The sequence below is a fragment of the Chenopodium quinoa genome, unplaced genomic scaffold (assembly GCF_001683475.1).
Source record: "Chenopodium quinoa cultivar QQ74 unplaced genomic scaffold, ASM168347v1, whole genome shotgun sequence".
Taxonomy (NCBI): domain Eukaryota; kingdom Viridiplantae; phylum Streptophyta; class Magnoliopsida; order Caryophyllales; family Amaranthaceae; genus Chenopodium; species Chenopodium quinoa.
The window spans coordinates 133,336-154,344 of record NW_018744301.1 but is presented as its reverse complement, the minus strand read 5'-3'; the positions used below and the strand labels follow the sequence as shown (position 1 = coordinate 154,344).

General features: G+C 37.5%; 1 long non-coding RNA gene across 3 annotated transcripts; it reads left to right on the top strand.

The window, feature by feature from the left end:
• Positions 1 to 7,058: 7,058 nt before the first annotated feature.
• Positions 7,059 to 11,708, top strand: LOC110695484. 3 transcript variants are annotated; one of them, XR_002506071.1, is made up of 5 exons: positions 7,059 to 7,280; positions 7,495 to 7,634; positions 7,981 to 8,054; positions 8,158 to 9,609; positions 11,412 to 11,488. It is a non-coding gene; the product is annotated as an uncharacterized LOC110695484 (long non-coding RNA). The 3 variants fall into 3 exon arrangements; XR_002506070.1 differs by having other exon boundaries at positions 7,060 to 7,280; positions 7,551 to 7,634; positions 11,405 to 11,708; XR_002506069.1 differs by having other exon boundaries at positions 7,060 to 7,280; positions 7,551 to 7,634.
• The last annotated feature ends 9,301 nt before the right edge of the window (positions 11,709 to 21,009 follow it).

Sequence of the window (21,009 nt, the reverse complement as noted above, 5' to 3'; positions counted from 1 at the left end):
GCTTCCATTTTTCTAAGTACAAAGTCCCCTACTTTGAGTGGACGCCTGTGTACTTTTTTGTTGTATGATCTAGTCATTCTCAGGCGATAGATCTCATGGCGCAAAACAGCATTGCCCCTCTTTTCAGGAAGTGAGTCTAATGCCAGGCGCATGGCTTCCCAGTTTGCCTCTTCGTCATATAGCATTACTCGAAGAGTCGGCTCGTAGTGTTCTATTGGAAGAACAGCTTCCGCACCATAAGTTAGGAGGAATGGAGTTTCTCCAGTCGCCCCTTTTTCAGTCGTCCTAATGGCCCAGAGAACATGTGGTAGTTCATCCGCCCATAGGCCGCCTGCTCGTTCAATCTTTTTCTTGAGACCGTTTGAGATGATTTTATTAAAGGCTTCTACCTGGCCGTTTGCTTGTGGACGGCCGACAGATGCAAAGTAGTGTGCAATTCCTTGGTCTCCCAACCAGCTTTGGAGAACAGGCGTCTCAAATTGGGGACCATTATCAAAAACCATAGACATGGGAACCCCGAACCGAGTGATGACGTTTTTCCAAATGAATGAAATTACATCTTTCGTCTTGATTCCCTTTACAGCCTCCGCCTCTACCCATTTAGTGAAGTAGTCAACGGCAACAAGTATATACCTTCTGCCGCCTGTAGCAGGCGTATATGGACCCAGAATGTCCATGCCCCACTTAGCAAACGGTAGTGGGCTGTGAATGGTAGTGAGGTCAGTAGCCGGACGGTGAATTAATTTGCCAAACATTTGGCACTTGTCACATTTTTTCACCATCTCCATTGCATCTGCTTCCAAAGTAGGCCAAAAGTAGCCCTGCCGCCTTGCCCTTTGAGCAAGCATCCTACCACCTATATGAGAAGCACAGTAACCAGAGTGAAGATCATCTAGTATCTCTCGTCCCTTTTCAGGAGTAACACACTTTAAGAAGGGTTGAAGGTACCCCCTCTTGTGAAGTTCTCCCTGTATCATTTCAAAACAGGAGGCTCGTTTTTTCAGTGCTGCCGCCTGTTGAGGATCATCCGGCAGTGTACCGTTTGTCAGATATGCCCTGATTGAATCCATCCAGGTTGAGCTTCTGTCTAGGATTCCAATAGGGTTTTCCTCGATGCTTCTCTTCTCCATTACTTCCCAAAAAACAGTTCGAGGAGTATCGGAGGAGGCGGATGATGCTAATTTTGACAGTGCATCTGCCTGGTTGTTTTCTGATCTCGGCACTTGGATCAGATGGAAATCCTCAAGGGAGCCGACTGCTTGTCGGACCGCCTGTAAATACTTGATCATGGCCGGATGGGTTGCTTCGTATTCGCCATTGTACTGACTCACTATCAATTGTGAATCAGAACAGGCGTCTATTTTTCTTGCCCCTGCCGCCTTGCACATGCGGATCCCGGCTAGTAAAGCTTCATATTCTGCCTCATTGTTTGAAGCCTGAAAACTGAAGCGTAGAGCATACTCGAACCTGTCGCCCTCTGGAGATTGACATACGACGCCTGCTCCACAACCATTTGAAGTAGAGCTTCTGTCCACATATACCTTCCAGACTTGGTCTGGAACTTGAGAGTCAGGAGGACGAGTCATCTCTACAATAAAGTCAGCAAAGGCTTGCCCCTTCACTGCTTTTCTAGGCTCGAAAGTAACTTCGAGGCTCTGTATTTCTATGGCCCATTTGATCATTCGTCCTGACGACTCCGTGATGGTAAGGGGCCGCTTGATTGGTTGGTCGGTATACACGACGACTGCATGTGCCAAAAAGTAGGGCTTCAATTTTTTAACAGCCATGAAGAGTGCAAGACCAAATTTCTCCACTAGGGGATATCTCAACTCGGCATTTTTCAGTACGTGACTGACAAAGTAGACCGGGAGCTGACAGCCGTCCCTTTCAGCAAGGAGCACAGCGCTTAACGCATGATCAGAGACGGCCAGGTACATGTAGAGATCCTCTTTGGGCAAAGGGCTGACCAGCCTCGGCAAGGAATGCAAGTGAACTTTTAATTTCTGGAAGGCGGCCTCAGCATCCGGCCCCCATTCAAACCTTGCCTTTTTCTTAATTGCCTGGAAAAAGTATAGGCATTTGTCGCCTGATCGGCTTAGGAATCTCCCCAAGGCCGCCAGACAACCTGTTAACTTCTGAACCTCTCGGATGGTACGAGGCGACTGCATGTCAATGACCGCCTGCACCTTCTCAGGGTTCGCCTCTATTCCTCTCTGATTGATAAGGAATCCGAGAAATTTCCCAGACTCAACTCCAAATACACATTTCTTGGGATTGAGCATGACATGGTGCCGCCTGAGTGTGGCGAAAGTTTCTCGGAGGTCCGTCAGATGATCTTTCTGAAGTTTAGTCTTGACAATCATATCATCAATATATGCCTCGACGTTTCTCCCAATCTGATCAAAGAACACTGTGTTTATCATTCGTTGGAAGGTAGCTGGGGCATTCTTAAGACCAAACGGCATGACCGTGTAACAGTATAACCCCTGATCAGTGACGAAGGCCGTCTTCTCCTGATCTTTCTTCCATAAGGGAATTTGATGGAAACCAGAATAGGCGTCCATAAAACTCATCAAGGCATGACCCGCTGTTGAGTCGACCAGGTTATCAATTTTAGGCAGAGGGTAACTGTCTTTGGGGCACGCCTTGTTTAAGTCTGTGTAGTCTACACACATTCGCCAGGTGCCATTCGTCTTTTTAACAAGCACCACATTTGCAACCCAGTCTGGGAAGTAACATTGCCGAATGAACCCTGCATCAAGTAATTTTTTAACTTCGGCGGCTGCCGCCTGACTTCTTTCTTCGCCATGGTTCCGCTTCTTTTGCCGTACCGGCTTCTTTTTCGGATCCACGGCGAGTTTATGTACTGCCAGATCAGGACTAATGCCTGGCATTTCATGGACTTCAAATGCAAAGATGTCCTTGTATTCTTTCAATAGGTTGTGAAAGTCGTCACCAAGGTTTCTCAGAGCAGTCGTCCCAACTTTGACTGTTCGGTCAGGACGTGAGTCGTCTAAGATCAGGTCCGCATGCTCACCAGCCGGCTGAGGGCGGAACTCATCCGGCCACTCCTCTGCCAATGATTGCTATTTTCTTGCTTTTCTTGCGGACTCTGTCTGGGACGCCTTTCTCTTTTTGTCGCCTGTTTCTTGAACAGGCGCACTCTCCTTGACATTGTCAAGGTTTGTTTTTTCTCCACTTGACCCAGTGGCCATAACAGTGGGCTTGACATCCGAGAGATAGCACTCTCGGGCCATCCTCTGATCTCCCCTTAGGGAGCCGACTGTTCCATTATCCCTCTCAAACTTAAGCAGCATAAGAGACGGGATTATAACAGCCTTGGAATTATTCAGGGTTGGTCGACCCAGAATCATGTTGTAGGCCGACAGTTCCTCTACTACTAGGAACCGGACTACCATGTGTCGTCCTTCCCCTTTTTCGCCCAGGCGAATGGGTAAATCTACTCGTCCCAGTGGGTGGACGACTCCTCCTCCAAACCCTATTAAAGGGTGGGAGGCCGGATGTATGCAGTCCGTCTGATATTTCAGTTTTGACAGACATTTGCTGCTGATGAGATCTGAGGAGCTCCCGGTATCTATGAGGATTCGGCCAACTCTCTGGTTGGCCACTTTACATTCAATAACGAGAGGGTCGTCATGCGGCCCCCTTACCCCTCCTAGATCCTCTTCAGTGATGACAATCTCAGGAAATGTATATTTGGACGGCCGTTCTTGGTGAACGGAATTTACATCTAACCGCCTTATATTATCTTTGTTGCCCCTAATAGTGGGGCCGCCTCCTGAGAAGCCGCCTGCAATGGTGTAGACGACTGCATCATCTGTATCGGAACTGTCGGCCTGTTGATTCTTTTTGGCCGACTGCTTTTTTGAGGAAGTGTTCCCCGTAGATTTCTTGACATAAGTGTCAAGATCACCTTGCTCAGCCAAGCGGTCTAGGTACCGCATGAGACTGATGCAGTCATTGGTGTGATGACCAACGTCATCATGATAAGCACAGATTTTGTCTTGGTTCCGGTTGTTTGCAGAACCCTTCATGGGGACCGGCTTCTCAATTGAGAACCGTCCCTTTATTTCTTTTAGGATAAACTGGTTATCCTTGTTAAACACATACTTTGGGGAGTATGGTTTGAATTCTTTTTTCTTTTTCTGGGCCGGCTGTTTAGTGGAATCAACCGCCCAGACCTCTTTTCTTTTCTCATCTTTGTTAGACGACTGTTTCTGTCGTCCTTCTCTTTTGTCGAACCTTTTCCCGTCCGACTGTTTTATCGCACACAGATCAGTCGCCTGTATATAGGCTTCTGCTTCAATCAAGGCCTCTTGAAGAGTCGCCACCCTTTTTCGAACTAAGTCAAATTTGAAGGTAGACCCGTCTTTGAGACCTCTAAAAAAGTCAGTATAAGCTACCTCATCCGGTAACCCTTGAATCTGTATTCTCATCAGGTTGAACCGCCTAATGTAAGAACGAAGCCCCTCCTTCTCGCCCTGCTGAATTGTTCCCAAATCAAGGGTCGTTTTCTTCGCAGGGATGTTCATGGCGAAGTTGGAGGCGAATAAGTAAGCAAGCGTCCTGAAGCTGTTTACACAACCAGTCGGCAGGTTGCCGAACCATTGCTGTGCGATTCCCTTGAGAGTCGCTGGGAAACACTTGCACCAAGTGGGATCATCCAACCCTTGAAGGTACATCAGGTTGGTGAATGCCATCAGATGGTCTTCTGGGTTAGTAGTGCCGTCATAGGCGCCTACTAGTACATTTTTTACTTTGGCCGGCTGAGCGGCTTCAGTAATTTCCTTGGAGAAGGCCGACGGCTGTTCACCAAGTCTAAGCAACCGTAGCTGCCAGTCCATAGGTTGGACGTTTTTTGCTGCAGGTCCACCAAATGGAGGTGGCTGCATAAAATACTGTTGTTGCGGCACAAATGGTAAGTTTGGTACCGCCTGGGCACTATGAAAGCCGGACTGACGGGAGGTGCCGCCTGACTGACTCTCATGGTACGACTGAGTATGCCTCATCGAGGCATTTCGCAAACTGTCTTGAAAATTTGAAGTAGAAGCCGACTCTGACAATCGGTCACTCTTCTTCTGCTCTAGCAGTAGCCGAGCATCTGTGAACGTTTGCTTTGACCCGTCCGCCTGAATATGACGAACCGGTTTCCTATTTCCCGTAGGATAACGGAATTTTGTGAAATCAAGAGCAGGTGGCTCCCGCTTCTTGGATTTAGGATGAGGAGTCGCCTCTCGCCCTTGAACTGGCTTCCTCTTCAGTGAAGTGGAAGGTTTTTTGGCCGACTGCTCTTTGACTGAAGCAGGCGGCTTTTTGTTGATCAACTCTTGAATCTCTCCCTTGAAGTCCCTCATGAAGGTCATGAGTTCGTTCCTTGTGATGGGAGCAGACCCATCAGTCGGCTGTTGCCGAGCAGGCGGTGCGCCTGCTGGCTCGCTTCCTGTTTGAAGATGCTCCCGTTCCCTCCTTTCGGTATGACGGGTACGTCGGGCCCTTAGGGTCCCGTCTGGAGCTGTATGAGTTTCCACTTCAAATTCACTTTCGGTGTCATGGTCCGACTGAACTTGAGGGTCGTTTAGGGGACGCCTCTCTTCAGGAGTCGGTACAGACTTGGATGCCATCTCTGAAGTACTCTCCCCACAGACGGCGCCAAATGTTTCGGGGTTTTCTGATGTCCTGCGGGAGAGTTACAATTCCGAGACTGGAACCGGACGCCTGTACCTGCAAAATAACGGAGACTCCTGAGAGCTCCGCCTCCAACGGTCAAGTTAGTACCTGATTAAGGAGTAATTAATACGGAAATTAAAGTAATAAGACCTCTCTAGGTGAGAGTGTTTAATGTTGGTAATCTGCTTTGTTAGCGAGATTAGCCGGTTATTAGTGTTCCGTAATGTTTCTGTTCTTCAGGTGAGATTAATTGCTTGATCAATTGCCTCTCAATTGCTTCGTTGCCTGATGTTTTCTTTTCTTGATTTTTTGATTGCTTAATTAATGAGGATTAATTAAGTATTTATAGTCTTGAGAAGCGTGCCACTCTCTAGGTTTAGGGTAAACCTAGGGCTGACCGGGCCTCTAGACAGGATTGGGCCTTGTTGGCCGGTTTTCCCATTTGGCATGGGTGGACACGTGGCGTGCCTCGATTGGTCCGTAGAGGACGTATATGTGATTGACACGTGGCAGGCTCCTATTGGCCTTCGTGAAGGACACGTGGCGGAACCTGGTTGGTCCACTTGTCAGACGGTGATTGGTGGATAAAAATCCCCTAATCACTACCCTTTAACATTTTTCGTCCAATTAAGACGTTATCGGAGCTTACTTTTTTTCACTTTTGTCATCCAATTAGTTCTCCCAATTTGTATAAAGGTTTTAATTTACCTTAATTAACCTCACTAAGGTTTTAATCATAATTTATTTTAGGGTTCATGAGTGTAGTATTATTTGGGGATTTTAATTTCAAAGGTTTGAGAGTTTAATTAAATTGGGGTTTTTGCTTATTTCAGCATTCATTGACCATTGTATTTGAAAAAAGTATAAAATTGGGCCAAAATAACGTTTTAATGGGACGAAAAACGTTAGTGGGTAGTGCTACCAAAACTTTTTCAAACTTGCGGGTAGTTCTAAACAAATTAAAAAAATGGGTAGTTGTTCACAAATGACTCTATCTTTAGGGTACTTCTACACAAAATTTCCAAAATATTATTATTATAAAAACTGTGCATTGTACGGGGCAAAATACCTAGTATATACCAAAAAACAAGCAAATTAATGTGAGGATGACAAATATCACGCTTGTCTAATTTATATACGGAGTAATACTTTATTATATGTAGAATAACTTGACATTGTCTCTTACTCTCTCCTCTCCTTAATATATGTGCCTAAATTAAACGCGTTAAATAAATAGAAACAGAGGAAGTATTTTTGTGCGGTTCAAACCGAACCGGTGGCATATGTTTTTAAGGCCACCGGTTCAAAACCCGTGGCAATAATAAAAAACAAATTCGCCCCTCTATTTTCTTTCTCTTTCCGCGTTCTCAGCTCTTTCTCTTTCCTCTATCTCGCGTTCTCTCTCTCTCTCCTTCCTCCTCTCTCCTCAACTAGATCTCCCTATTCTCTCTCTCTTTCCTCTCTCCACCGTGCCGTCGTCCATTCCTCCCGCTTCCCTCTATTCATGTCCTAGCAACGGCGGCAGTGGCGCTAGGAGCTGATACAAACCCACCTCTCGTCGTTTCCCCCTCGCGAAATGATTTTCCCTGAAGGTTCGTGCGTTTTTCTTCTTTTCTCTGTAAATAATTTCATTATTTCGTGTTTTTTGAGTTTTCATTTTTGTCAAACTTACAATTTCATGTTTTCGGAAACCAAGGGTTTTATGGATTTCGATTTAATTCAATATTACTATAGAAATTGTTCAATTCCTTTCTCAATTACATGCAGCTTCGCAATTACTGAATTTTGACAACATTTCATTGTCAGATTTCTTAACACCATATAGATCTGTGTTTTTGTGCTTTCAAATTACTGATGTGCAGTGGAGCGAACCTGGGTACGGGATTTAACTCGGGTATTGAGGCCATGTGAAGGTTGGGTATGGTAATGAGTTTGATGACGATGAGGTAAAGGATGTTTCTTAATAATTTTTCTGCATTTTCGTGATAATCTGACCCTAATTACAGAAAAAAATTGAACTTGATATGGGGCTTATCGATTTTGTCTTTGATCATGTATATTTATATAGGTTTCTTATCGTGAGATTTGATTTATATTTGTGATCAATGTTGAATTTTGGTTTGTCTATAAATCACTGAATTCTTAAGAAATAGATATGTAGGAACTCAATTTTGGTCGAACAATTTAATTTTGAAGTACTGTTTTTTGCTCGTGAGATCTGTCAATATTTTGTGTGTATAGTATTCGTTTGATTGTTATCTAATGGATTCATCCGAAACTCGAAATTATTAGGTGTTGAGCTTTTGTCTGACTCATACCCCTACAAGGAACTCTTCAATGGATGCCTTTGGGACGTAGATGGAAAGGTATGAATCTGTACAAATCTTTTCATTTCTTGCAAGTTTGTGAATTATGGTTTTCTGGGCTTGCAACTAATTGATGTGGTATTATGTGTTTATCTACTTGCAGTGGACTGTTAAAGGTGGTGTTGATGTCAACATTAGTGCCAACCCTTATGCTGAAAAATGGGTAAACGTCTCAAGGAATAAATAGTAATGTCTAAGGGGGTTGTATGAAGATATGTTGAATTCACTCAGATGTTACCAAGCTAAGGATTCTGTTCTGAATTTTAAATCTGCTGTTAATGTTCCTCTGTTGTCTCTTAATGAGGCTTTGTTTTGTTTGAAATCCTAAATCTGATGCAAGGTCTAAGGGGGTTGTTTTGTTTGAAATAATGATGATGATTTTGCTACTTGGATTTGAAAAAGATCTCGAAAAGATGCAATGTTTTATTGTTTTGGTTGTAATGATGATTTTGCAGCTCGAATTAGATAATATATTAATAGTTGTTGTCGTTAGCTACTTTTTTTCGGGAGCTATATATAGAGTGAGAGGGTGGGAGGTGGAGGTTTGGCTTCTACTTGAATTTTTTTCAAACTGATGAATATTGCACTTGTACATTAGCAGTATATGGAATGAAGTGCTCAAATGTGTTATGAGTCTCTTTCAACGTTCTGTCAATTTGGGCCCTGTGATGTCTCTTGAATCTTTATTGCTCATAATGTGCAGTGAACATGTTTAGTTCTGCTTTGAAAAATTGAGTCTGCATGTCTAGCACCAGGTCTCCTTGTTTATTGGCTATTTAAAGATGTGTAGTGGCTGTCCCTTCCAGCCTTCCTGCTTTTTACATAAGAAATCATGAAATTTCTTTTGCCTTTTGTTTAGTTGTTTGTGCATGGATGGAGTTGCTAGTTACTTTCAATATCTAATCTCTTTGAAAGTGCACACCTGTCTTCTGCCCTTTTAATGCATAAATCCTAATGATCTGATATACAGAATTTATCTTATGCATTATGCATATTTTATTTTTAATTATTTTACCCTCAGCTTGTAGATCCTAATGTTTTTCATTACTTTTACAAAATTCATATCCTTGACCTCTTTGAATTTTGATTAATAATTTACTTATCTTATGTTGAAGTTCCTGAGATTTGGTCACATTTCCTTTTCTTTGTATATATCTTAGACATGGCTAAATTAGACCTTTCTTGACTACCTTTGAGATGATTTCAATCATATTTTAGAACAAAGTTAATGATAGGTAAATTTAGAGAAGTTAAGTCCATTGAAATAGATTTTTAAAATCAAAAGTTAACATATATGCCTAGATGTATGCTTAGAGTATACAAATAGATCTTCCAGTTTCTTTTTTTTTTTTTTTTTTTGAATAATGATTTTGCAGTTTCTAATTTCATGTGTTTGATAATTTCTTAGGCTTTTTGTTTGTTGCTCTGATACTCCGTATCTTGCTTAGGGAAGTATCAATTATTGACAAGTATACTTTTCACACAGGTCAGAAAAAGACTTGGATTTTATGCTTGCTTCATTTAGCGATCACCAGATTTAATATCACTTCTGAAGGTACCTTAGTGGCTGTATATGTGTCATATTGGTGGTTTTGTATGGATTTATTTCGTGAAATTAATCAGTTTGAACCTTTATAATTATTGATTGTTGCCTCTTTGATTGTTTAAGTTGTTATTATTATGATATTTGGATGAAAAATCTCGATATTTGATGTTGTTTTGTCAATTTGTTGATATAATTTATGTGGGAAAATTTGTCCAGAGCTTATTATTAAATTTTGTATCTTTGATTGTTTTAGTTGCTATTAATTGATATTTGGATGAATTAGGAGTCGATTTTAGGAGACGATAAAGTTGGAGTGTTAGGTAATGAAATGCTTAATATGGAAAGTATTTTCTTGTTATTTTTCTCCATAATTCACGATTTGATGAATTCTCATTATATTCTATGTTTTAGAAATATGGGATTTTAAAACTTTTTGTTTGAGTTTGCAAGCATAGCTGCTGTTTGGGACTGAAATTATGCTGTTGATCGACTTGGTCCCCTGCAACCGACTTGAGTTCATTCGGGTTGTGGTGTTTTTTTGTGTGTTTGGTCTTGAGGATATAGATATTTTCTTCTCTTCCCATTCATGTACTCCTGCCATTCAATGTGTCAGGTTTATAGTTCTGTATATTTAGGTGTTTGCGATTGCTTGTTTGATCAGTGGTTTTGGTGCGCGGTGCTTCATGATTGTAGCTTTTCAATCATTCTACAAAAAAGTAGATTTCATTAGCATGTGTCGTTGTAGCATGTTATTAAATTTGTATCTTTGATTGTTTTAGTTGCTATTAAATTTCTATCTTTGATTTTTGTAGGTTCTATTAATTGAAATTTCACAATTAATCCTGCTTTTTTTTTTTCGTATTCTATATCTTGATGCAAGTTTTTGGTGTTTTGATTATAAAATTTGTGGATGAAAGGATTTGGGTGTTACATATTCTGTCGAATTTAGCTGGTTTTGTTTTATTTTAGGCTTAAAGATTGTTGCTTTTTAATATGATCTGGATCATGTTTATTTTGCCTTACTTCGAGTATTTGATTGGTTATATATGGTTGAATTTGCTTTTTATTGGAAATATTCTGGTGCTAATTGTAAGGGGTCAAAATCAAATTAGTTTTCTGATAATTTTGACATTTGATGATGATATTTTTGTATTCTGCTGTTGTGATTGATTCTTTGTTATTATGCATTATTATTGATGCTGCTGCGATATGCCTATGTGGTGTGATTGTGAGATTTGATTATTTCTAAATACAATGCTGATGTGATGTGCCTATGTGGTGCCGATGTGTCTTATGTTTCTTAATTTTGAGTTTTGGTGAAAGAAGGGATCCTTAAGTATGATATGCATTTCTCTTGGTGCACTTGTGTTAATTGCTAATTAAGCTACTTGCTTTTACTGCCCTTGCTGCCTGGTTTTGATATTATGATATATATATACTTCGTATGTTTAATTATGTGCTACAAATACTTGGCACTTTAAAAGAGATAGAGCACTCCCTCATGAGCATGTTTGAATTTGAGGTGCCAGCTTTTTATTCCCTTTCCTTTTTTTTTTTGGTTTTTGTGTTGACTAGACAGTCATGTAAGTTCATAATAATGGAGTTTCCCAATCTAGGACAAGAAAAGGAGGGTGGGGTGAACCATATGAATGTAGAGAGTGAAATTTCAGTTTGTGTGTGTAAATTCTACTTAGCTGTGTTTATTGCAATATGCATGCATTCTGTATCATGCTACCTTTATTGTGAGTGTGGTGTAGTAAGGACTGTATACGAAGTATATATTAAGATCTGTTGCTTGAACAAGCTTGCAGGTCCACAAAGAGGGACAATTGCATTCATCGCTTGATTGGAGTGGTGGAGCATTCTAGATCAATGTCAGAGGAGGTGACAAAAGAGAAAATATACGAAGACTATTGGAAGATTTTATCTATACGCAAGGTTGCTGCTGCCTCGTAAGGCTGCTGCAGCTGCTGCCTCGCCAAGGCTGTTTCATTGGTGTGACTTTGCTTGTATTTAACAGTGACTAGTATTTTTTTTAAGTTTTTTGGACCAAAATTGTAATATTATAGCCTTTTTTAATGAAAATATGTAAGTATATATATATGTTAGTGTTTATATATCATTTTATGTGAAAAAAAGCAAAAAAAAAAAATATTTTTTTTTATTTTTTTGGGCCATTTTTGCCACCGGTTTTGAACAGAACCGGTGCCAAAAACCCCTTTAAAAAAAGCGGGAATGGGTTTTTGCCACCGGTTAACCGGTGGCAATAATCATTTTTGCCACCGGTTTTGAACCGGTGGCCTTTCTTGGGGTTATTGCCACCCCCCAAATGACCGGTGGCTTAGGGGGTTTTGAACCGGTGGCTAAGTGGTTTTTTTCCTAGTGATTGATTCTAATATTTTTTATTTATTTATTTATTTATTTTGATTGATCTCAAATTATTTAGAAATTAATGAACTTATTTATGTCAACTTATGTTAGATGATTTTTTTTCCTAATATGTAAATTATTCTCATATATATATATATATATATATATATATTTTATTGTTTATAATTGATTCTAATAATGTGTATTTCCTACTAATGTAAATTTCCAAATTGTGAAAAATTTAGAAATCTAATAATGATAATTTCCTCCAAACAAAAAACTAAAATATGTTTCTACCAAAAATTATTCAAATAATCTTGCACTATAATAATTAAATATGCTATAAAAAATTTAAAATAGTATAAAATTGACTTTGATGATTAATGAAATTTACGTGAAAAATATTTATCTATTCTATAACCATTTCCTTACTTAAAGTTAATGCTTATATTTTCAAAATAAATTATATACATCTGTATGTGTTACGCCATAATTAATTTTAAGAATGCATTACATGATTGGTTGGAACTGAAGACCTGAAGTGTAACTTATATAGATATCTATTTATTTGTGCATATATTCAATAGATGTTGTTGGTTGTATATGAATGTAGTGTGATAATTTCTTGTATTATGCTTGTGAAAAAATATACAGTACTATATATGAATATACCACGGGAATACGAAGGGAAATTTGGATAATAGACCACTAGTACAAGAAAAATATTTGTAGAACTTTTTTCTCCCAACGGGTAATAGAAATATGAATAAGCCTATTCAAGTATTATTTATTGATAATTTAACTTAAAAGATAACAAATACTTGTAAGATTATTTTTATATATGAAAAAACACTATTATCATGAGTTATATGGATATTCGGATGACATGGCTAACAAAGATTTGTAAAGTTGCTAACAAATAACTCATAATATCCAATAAAAGTCTAATACTATTATTTTGATAAAACTAGGGTGGCCATGCGTATGGCATAGGCAGCCATGTCTGGAGAGCCCTTTTAGTTGTTAACAACATTAATAAGGGAAAATATGTAAATTAATATTTCTAGGGTTATAAATGTCCATACAATATTCTTATGAGTTCAAAAAAAAAAAAAAAAAAAGAGACAATTAACATCAACGAAGATCAATTAGTAAATAAACATTTAGAAGGTAGAATTGTCCAAATACTATTTATAAGAGTTGAATCATTAAAAACTAAAAGGCAAATAACATCATATAGTAAGGGCATATAGGTAACAAACATTTTAAAGATATAATTTTCCTCACACTATTTGTTTTCAGGTGCTTTTGTGTCCCTTGGGAGAGTTACAACTCGAAGATTGGATCCAATGAAGCCGCTTGTACCTGCAAAACAACAGAGCTCCGAATGTTCGGAGGTCCGCCTCCGACGGTTAAGTTAGTACGGGTTCGGAGTAAAAACTTGCAGAAAGTAAATATCTTCTTGGATTCCAAGATTAGGTGGTCTTCAAGAGTAATAAATGATGTAATGATTAGGACATGCTCCCAAACATGGGGGAATCTCCCTATTTATAGGATCCTAGGAAAGTGTGCCCTGCCCTAGGGTGTGATGACCTAGGGATTCGGGCTGCGTCGTTTTGCGCCTACCTCGGGAATTAGGCCTTGAAGGACGCCAATTCCTGAGGGTATATCTATCTGCTTGACACATGGCGGTCCTTGAGAGGTCCATTTGGAGGCCTTCTCAAGTGACACGTGGTGAGCTCTCATTATGCCATGTGGCGAGGTAGAATACCCAAATCATTTGCCCCTCACAGGGGTGACGTAGCATGCCACGTGGCACCTATGACAGGTGTCAGCGAGGCATTGGTCTAGGATATTACCGTTTACCATGGGTAGAATTTAGGGTTTTTACCCTAAAATTTTCACCCTTTTTATAAATAGTGGTTGACCCCACATTATGTTCACACATTTGCGTGAATCTTTAGAGAGAATCTTTGGATCTTTGACTTAAGAGCCTCTGTCCTCATCTATGATAGCATCCGGTGCTCGGCACCCAGTACGCCTGTTAAGCAGACGTCCCGGATATTCCAAGCGGCTCTCGTACCTTCTCTATCAAGGTAATCGTAGGGAATATTTCAAGCATCCCACACTTGAGCCCCGCTGTGATCGTACACTTAAGCATGGTGGCGTCCAAAGGGAAGGAAGCTAGAGTAAAAGAGTCGCCAAGAAGTTTTAGGAACTTGTAAACCGTTCACAGGGTGAAGGTTACACCCCTTCACGATCCATGAGATCGCTAACTCTATAGTGGTCTGGAACCATGACTGGATATTCGGGGATGAAGGTACAAATTCAACCTAAAAGAGATTGAACCTTCCCTAATAATAGGCTCTACTTTATTCTTCTCGTATTCATGTGCGCTTTTTGACTAACATACAATCCATAGATTAACCCTAAACCTGTTTAATCTATGTTGGTTGAATATAAATGCACAAACAAACCTATTATTGGCGATCACTTGAATTATAATCTTATTAACCTAAACAAGATGATTAATTATCTTATTAATCATGATTACAAGTACAAATTCCTTTTAAACATGCATAAAAAGCGTGATCAAGCAATAAAAATAATATAACAAGAAACATAATAACAATCATCATAATAATATTAGCAAGATCCTAGGCATGATACTAACAAGCTAGATTAGTAACAAATCCTAACATGTCACTAAACTATAAAGATTAAATCTTTAACCCTAACATGATACTAACATGATATTAGAAAGAAATAGGAAGCATCATATAAACATATATGATATTAGAAATTTTAGTTATTACCCTAAACATGATACTAGGTTGCAATAAAACATCCTAACATGATACTAGGAATCAAAATAATTATAATTAATGCATAATTTCTATATCAAAATATTAATCAATTAAATTACTTGGATGCCTCGTATCTCTTTCTAATAACAAAATACACACGTTAGTAACTTCAAGGAAAATAATAAATCAAACAATTAATTTAAATAATTGAAATAGAATTTGGGATCAAACCCTCAGAAATTATCAACCTTTCACCTCTAGGGCGAAGACAACTTCGAACTTGGCTAGGTGTGTCTAGAAATAATGTATGCGGAATGGTGTTTATGAAAAAGCTAGTTTAGAAAGCTAGAGAGAGAAAGAATAAGCTATTGCTTAAGAGAGAGAAGAGAGAGAATTAGAGAATTCTGGTTGATTTGAAAACGGAGGTCTAGGACCCTATTTATAAGAAAATAGTCCAAAAACCGATAGAAAAGAGTAAGAATTCAAATCGGAATAAAATTGTTTTGTTGTTTGGTGACAGACACTGTCGTCTGGCGCAGGGACAATTTTTTGCGGATTTTATTTTTATCATATCTTTTTGATCTATAAGTCCAAATAAGTCATAATATGTCATTGGAAATCTCTTGAAGTGTAATTTCCAACCCAATTGCAATCAGATTAAAATCTTTTTTAGATAAAAACATATGGCCGAAATAGTGGAAGGGTGCCAGTTTTGGATAGAGTTTTGTATTTCTTTCATATCTTTTTTCGTTATAGCTCAGAATCTATATACTATACTAAAAGAGAAGCGCGTCAATGCGAGCCTCACAAATGTCACTATATGATTCGCTATCTTATATTTTTTTTTGATTTTTTTAACGTTTATGCTTCCATATTAAAACAAGAATATTCTAATTAAGTATGTTTTTCTAAATGACTACATAAAATATTATGTAAAAAAAAAATGTAATATCACATTTAATTAGTAAAGTCTAGCATAGTGATAATGATGGTAAATGGTCAGAGCATGATTTTGTTAGTAATATTATGGTAGCATAGCACCCGTGCATAAATATACTTCCGTAATTAGTAAACTACTATGCCACTTCTTATAGTTACATATTTCTTAATTCTGTTAAAATTTTACATCCTTAATTCTATTAGTAATATTATGGTAACATCGTGATATCGTGTATATATATACTTCCTTAATTACTTATACCTTAATTAGTAAAATGCAATTTCATATCTTATTTGTAAAGTCTATAAATATTATGATAACATGATACACCCCTCTATAGAAATAATGATTTACATAAATTAGTCAAACATAATATTGTCACATATTTCGTATAAAAAACGGCAAAAATAAAATATACTTAACATGTAAAATCAAATCATAATATTCAAATAATAAAATAAGATACAATATTTTTTTGTATTATCATCTATATAATATGTTAGGTTAATATAAATAATAGTCATTTTTATATAAGTGTTTACAATTTTCATTTTAAGGTCATATCATTTAAGCCCCGTTCACTTCACCTTATTTTTGCTGAACTGAAATTATTTTTACTGAACAAAAATTATTTTTGCTGAACTTAAAATTATTTTTGCTGAACTTAAATTATTTTTATCGATTTTCTATTATATTTCTTCTATTAGTTTACTGATTTTTACTGAACTGAAATTATTTGTAATGAACTGAAATTAATTTTACTGAACTGAAATTATTTTTACTATATATTATTTTTTTAAGGTGAAGTGAACAGGGCATGTTAATATATTGTTATTTAATATGGCATGCACTATGATATCTGACCTCACCCCTCTTAAAAAAATCATGGAGAATAAAAGTATGAATTGTGAGGCTATATGGTACCAACCTAAATATTCCAATCAAAATAAATTAGCTCACTTGAGTCAATTCAATTTTAGTTGATGGAAAGGTACACCATAATAGTTTCAAAATATTTTTGTCTTTAAATTTTCATATTTTCTTATTCATGTAATTCTCATATTAAAAATTTAAATAATTCAATATTCAATTTTATAAGTTTTATAATATTCATAGTTACAGTATAAGAATACATGTCCGTAAAGAAATGCATTACATACATGACTGGTTAGTTGACAAATTAGGGGCCTGTTCACATTTTCTGCACTGATTGGAGCTTAACTGAATAGAATTGAGATGAAATGAATATTTTATGAGAGAAGGAAATTAGGAGCTGAACTGAACATAACTGATTGGAGCTGAACTGAACTAAACTGAACTGAACAGATTGGAGCTGAACTGAAATTAAGCTGAAGTGAACATGCCCAATGTCTTTTATTCTTATAATTTCAATAAATATTTTTTTAATCATATAAAGTTTATTAATAACCATATCTATATATTTGTGTTGTATATTCAATCATCAGTTGTTGATTAGTTATATGAATATGATGTAATAGTTTTTGACACAATGCTTAGCTTAGATAATTGTAAAATATAGAGGTGAATAAGATATAAGACTATTATTGTACTATGTTTTGTATATTTAGTGAATGCAACGGGTAAAACAAGTTTTAGATTGTATAGATACTGAATATGTGATATGATAACTAAATTTTAGTATTTCTTCTATTGTTCATCTATAGTTATGTGCGGATGGTATGACAAGTAGCTCGAAGTTTTCCTCTACTTCTCTTATATAGTTATGTGAGGCAAGATAATTAATTATTTTTCAATTATAATAAATAACATTATAAAAAATAATAGGGAATAAAAGAAAAGAATTGCAAATGAGTAAATGACATAAAATACTATTCAAATCACATCTTTTATAATTTATTTACGTATCGACCATTATTGCAACTGAACAAAATTTTAATAATTAATTGTTAGAGAAAATAAGCCCTTTAATACTAATTGAATTATCTTAGGATTTTTTCCCTACGGGATCAATCATGTTTTTGTCAAAAAAAAATAATGATTTGATTTATAAACCGTACAATGCACGGGCACTGTACTAGTTAATATTATAATATATCATTGGAAAGATAATTTTCAAGATACATTCAACCATATAAGATTTTGATAAGATTATGAGACACGAAAATAATATATGACCATCATCCATTTCGCATAGAACAAGGACTCTAAAAAATAGAAATTTTATTCAATTTCGAATTCTTTGATCTTATCTTTTCAAAAAAGGATAATTAAGATCTTATAGAAACTCATAGAAGCTTATAATAAATACTAATTAGTTTAAGAATGGGATTAAACCTTTGAACCCTCCACATGATCATTGGGTCGTAGGTAAAATCCGGTTTGGGCCCAATTTAGTATTTTGGCCATAACTTCCTCATTATTCATCGGAATTTGGTTTATAATATATCGCTGGAAAAGTCCTTATAAACCCCAACCAACTACACCATTATTGGACCCTTATCGTGGACCAAACTAAACTAGACTGGTTGTTTTCCATAAATAGAGTACAAAAAGGAATATTTTCAAAAACATAAAGAAAGATATTTTAATAAAAACAACCGCATCACTAGGATTTTCACACTTTCACTTCGTTTGATAATCAAATGACATGAAAGGTATTCATCAATGGGTTTGGTTTTGGGGAGACACATTTGGGTGTCTACATAAGCCCCCACTTTGACTTAGTTTGGAGAAACGCAAGTTTCGAAAACAAAAGTCAAAGTAGCGATTAGGACAGAGAATGATTCAGAACGTTCTGTGATCCTAAATCATTCTTGTAACGCAAATACCTGCAAACTAGCATTAGTTAAACAGATAAAAGAGTTAAGAAAGGCGTATCTTGCACCGTCGAGCACACGTCTCTGGAGTAACCAATTTTTGTTTGACGATCTTCCTCAAGCTAGGGGATATCGCCTGAAGACTGCTCCGCTTGTAGCTGCCTTCAATTTTTGCTTTTTTATTACCATCTTCCACATCCTAGGGAATATGATCGAAGATAACTCCGCTTGTAGCCATCTTCTATTGTTTATGACAACTCTCCACATTCTAGGGAACGTCGTCGAAGGTGACTACTTGTAGCCAACTTCATTTTTACTGATGTTGATGTTGTGGTCGCGCTTCGCTGCTGTTGATGTTCACTTGTCTCTGAACAAAAGAGCTTCTTCCTTTTTTTTAGGAATGTTCACTCGTCTCTGAACATTGGAGCTTGAAGAAATGTCCACGCGTCTCTGAACAATAGAGCTTTGATAGGATTCCCATGCGTCTCTGAGCAAAAGAGCTTGAAAGGAATGTCCACGCGTCTTTGAACAAAAGAGCTTTGATAGGTTTCCCACGCGTCTCTGAGCAAAAGAGCTTGAAAGTAATGTCCACGCGTTTCTGAACAAAAGAACTTTGATAGGATGCCCACGCATCTCTGAACAAAAGAGCTTGATAATATGTCCACGCGTCTCTAAACAAAAGAGCTTTGATATTTGAATGTTTGTTGTTCAGATCTTTCGGTTGGCTGCGAACAGGAGCTTTGCTGAATCATTGTATCCTGTAAAAATCATAAGATTGCCAAAAAGACTTTGCTAGTGTTTTTCTTAGGGTTGACCTAAGGTGATTAATTGTCTTGAGGTTGACTCAATGTGTTTGAGATTGACTCAATGTGTGATTTAATGTGTTTTGACACATGTGTTAGACTCAATTCGAGGTGATATGACTCAACGTACATGAATCGTGTGTGCATTCGGGAATTCCCGCGCCACGACAGGTACCCACCGTGTCACGGGAATCATTCCCGTTTGACAGTGGGATTTCCCCTGACACGGGAAATGTCGTGACACGGAAATTTCCGTGTCTTTTCCGCGTAAATCCTTAACGCGTTTTCTTCCCCGTTTACTAAAAATTTCCCGCGTCACACTAAAAATGCACCGTGTCACGGGAATGTTTCCCGTCTGACGGTGGGACTTCCCGTGTCACGGTACAGTTTGCCGTGTCGCGGGATACTTTTTTAGGGTTTTTATCATTTTAGGGTTCCGTGTGCTCCCTCAGCACATTTTCTCTATAAATACCCCCTCATTTCTGATGTACGGGGCATCAATTAATTCTCTAGTTTATTTTTCTCTGTTCTATGCTTTAGCCTAAATATTAGCCTACCCTTCTTATTTCGAAATTCCTTCTTCAAGTACTCCAAGGAGTCTATACTTTACTTGTGGTTCTGTCCTTAAGCCAAGGCGTGAAAGGTAGAACTATTTGAGGGTTTGGCCCCAAATAAACTCTACTTAATTTAATTTAATTTAATTATTGTTTTATTATTATTTCCTTGAAGTTACTAACTCGTTTATTAGTTTGTAGTTGCAAACAAACAGAATCAAAGTAAGAATTATGTTCCTTTTACTTCTATTAACTTTCTAACGATTTTTATATTGTTGGAATTATTGTTAAATTGCTTCCAATATTAATGTTAATTCTATTATATTTATTGATCACCATATTGCATGTTTAAAGAGAATATGTAATTGAAAATCATGCCTAATAAGATAATTTGGACAACCGACTTAGGTTCCTTTTTAATCTTGTTGTTAAATCAAGTGATCACAAATATTTTAGAATTATGTGTTGCATTAATATTCAACCAATTTAGCTTAATAATAGTTTGGAGAGAATTGAATATTTTGTTTGTATGCCTTTGAGATCGTAGGAATGTTTTTCACTATAAGAATCGAGTAGAGGCCAATACGGGCGAATGTGACTCCATGACTCACTTCGTACCATCATCCCCGATCCTCCTTTCGTGGTTCTGAACCATATGGAGTTAGTAATCTCATGGATTATGAATGGGGTGTAACCTTCATGGGTGAATCGTTGTTGCCTTCATTGTCTCTTATTCGTGGTTGCCTTTTTATGATCTGTGAACGGTTTACAAGTTCCTTAAAAACTTGTTGGCGGCTCCCTACTTTCCTTGTCCCTAATAGTATTATGTCAATTCCCACTTCCTATGAGTTCCAAGCATATTCACACATGCTTTTACGTAGGCGCACTTCGAACGACGCCTACAATTTGGCGACTCCACTGCGGAGGATTCTTGATTATTTATCGATTTGAGTGATCGGTATTTAATTAAGATGAGTGGATGAGACTTGAAAGATTCTTGAAAAAATATTCCTGTGATTAATTTGGCATTTTTGCATATGCATAGACGTTTTAACGTCGCATTTAGGTCTGTCCCGTAGGAAAAATTGAATAACTTGGTTGCGCACGAAGGAAAACAGGGCACCAGTCAGATCTTTT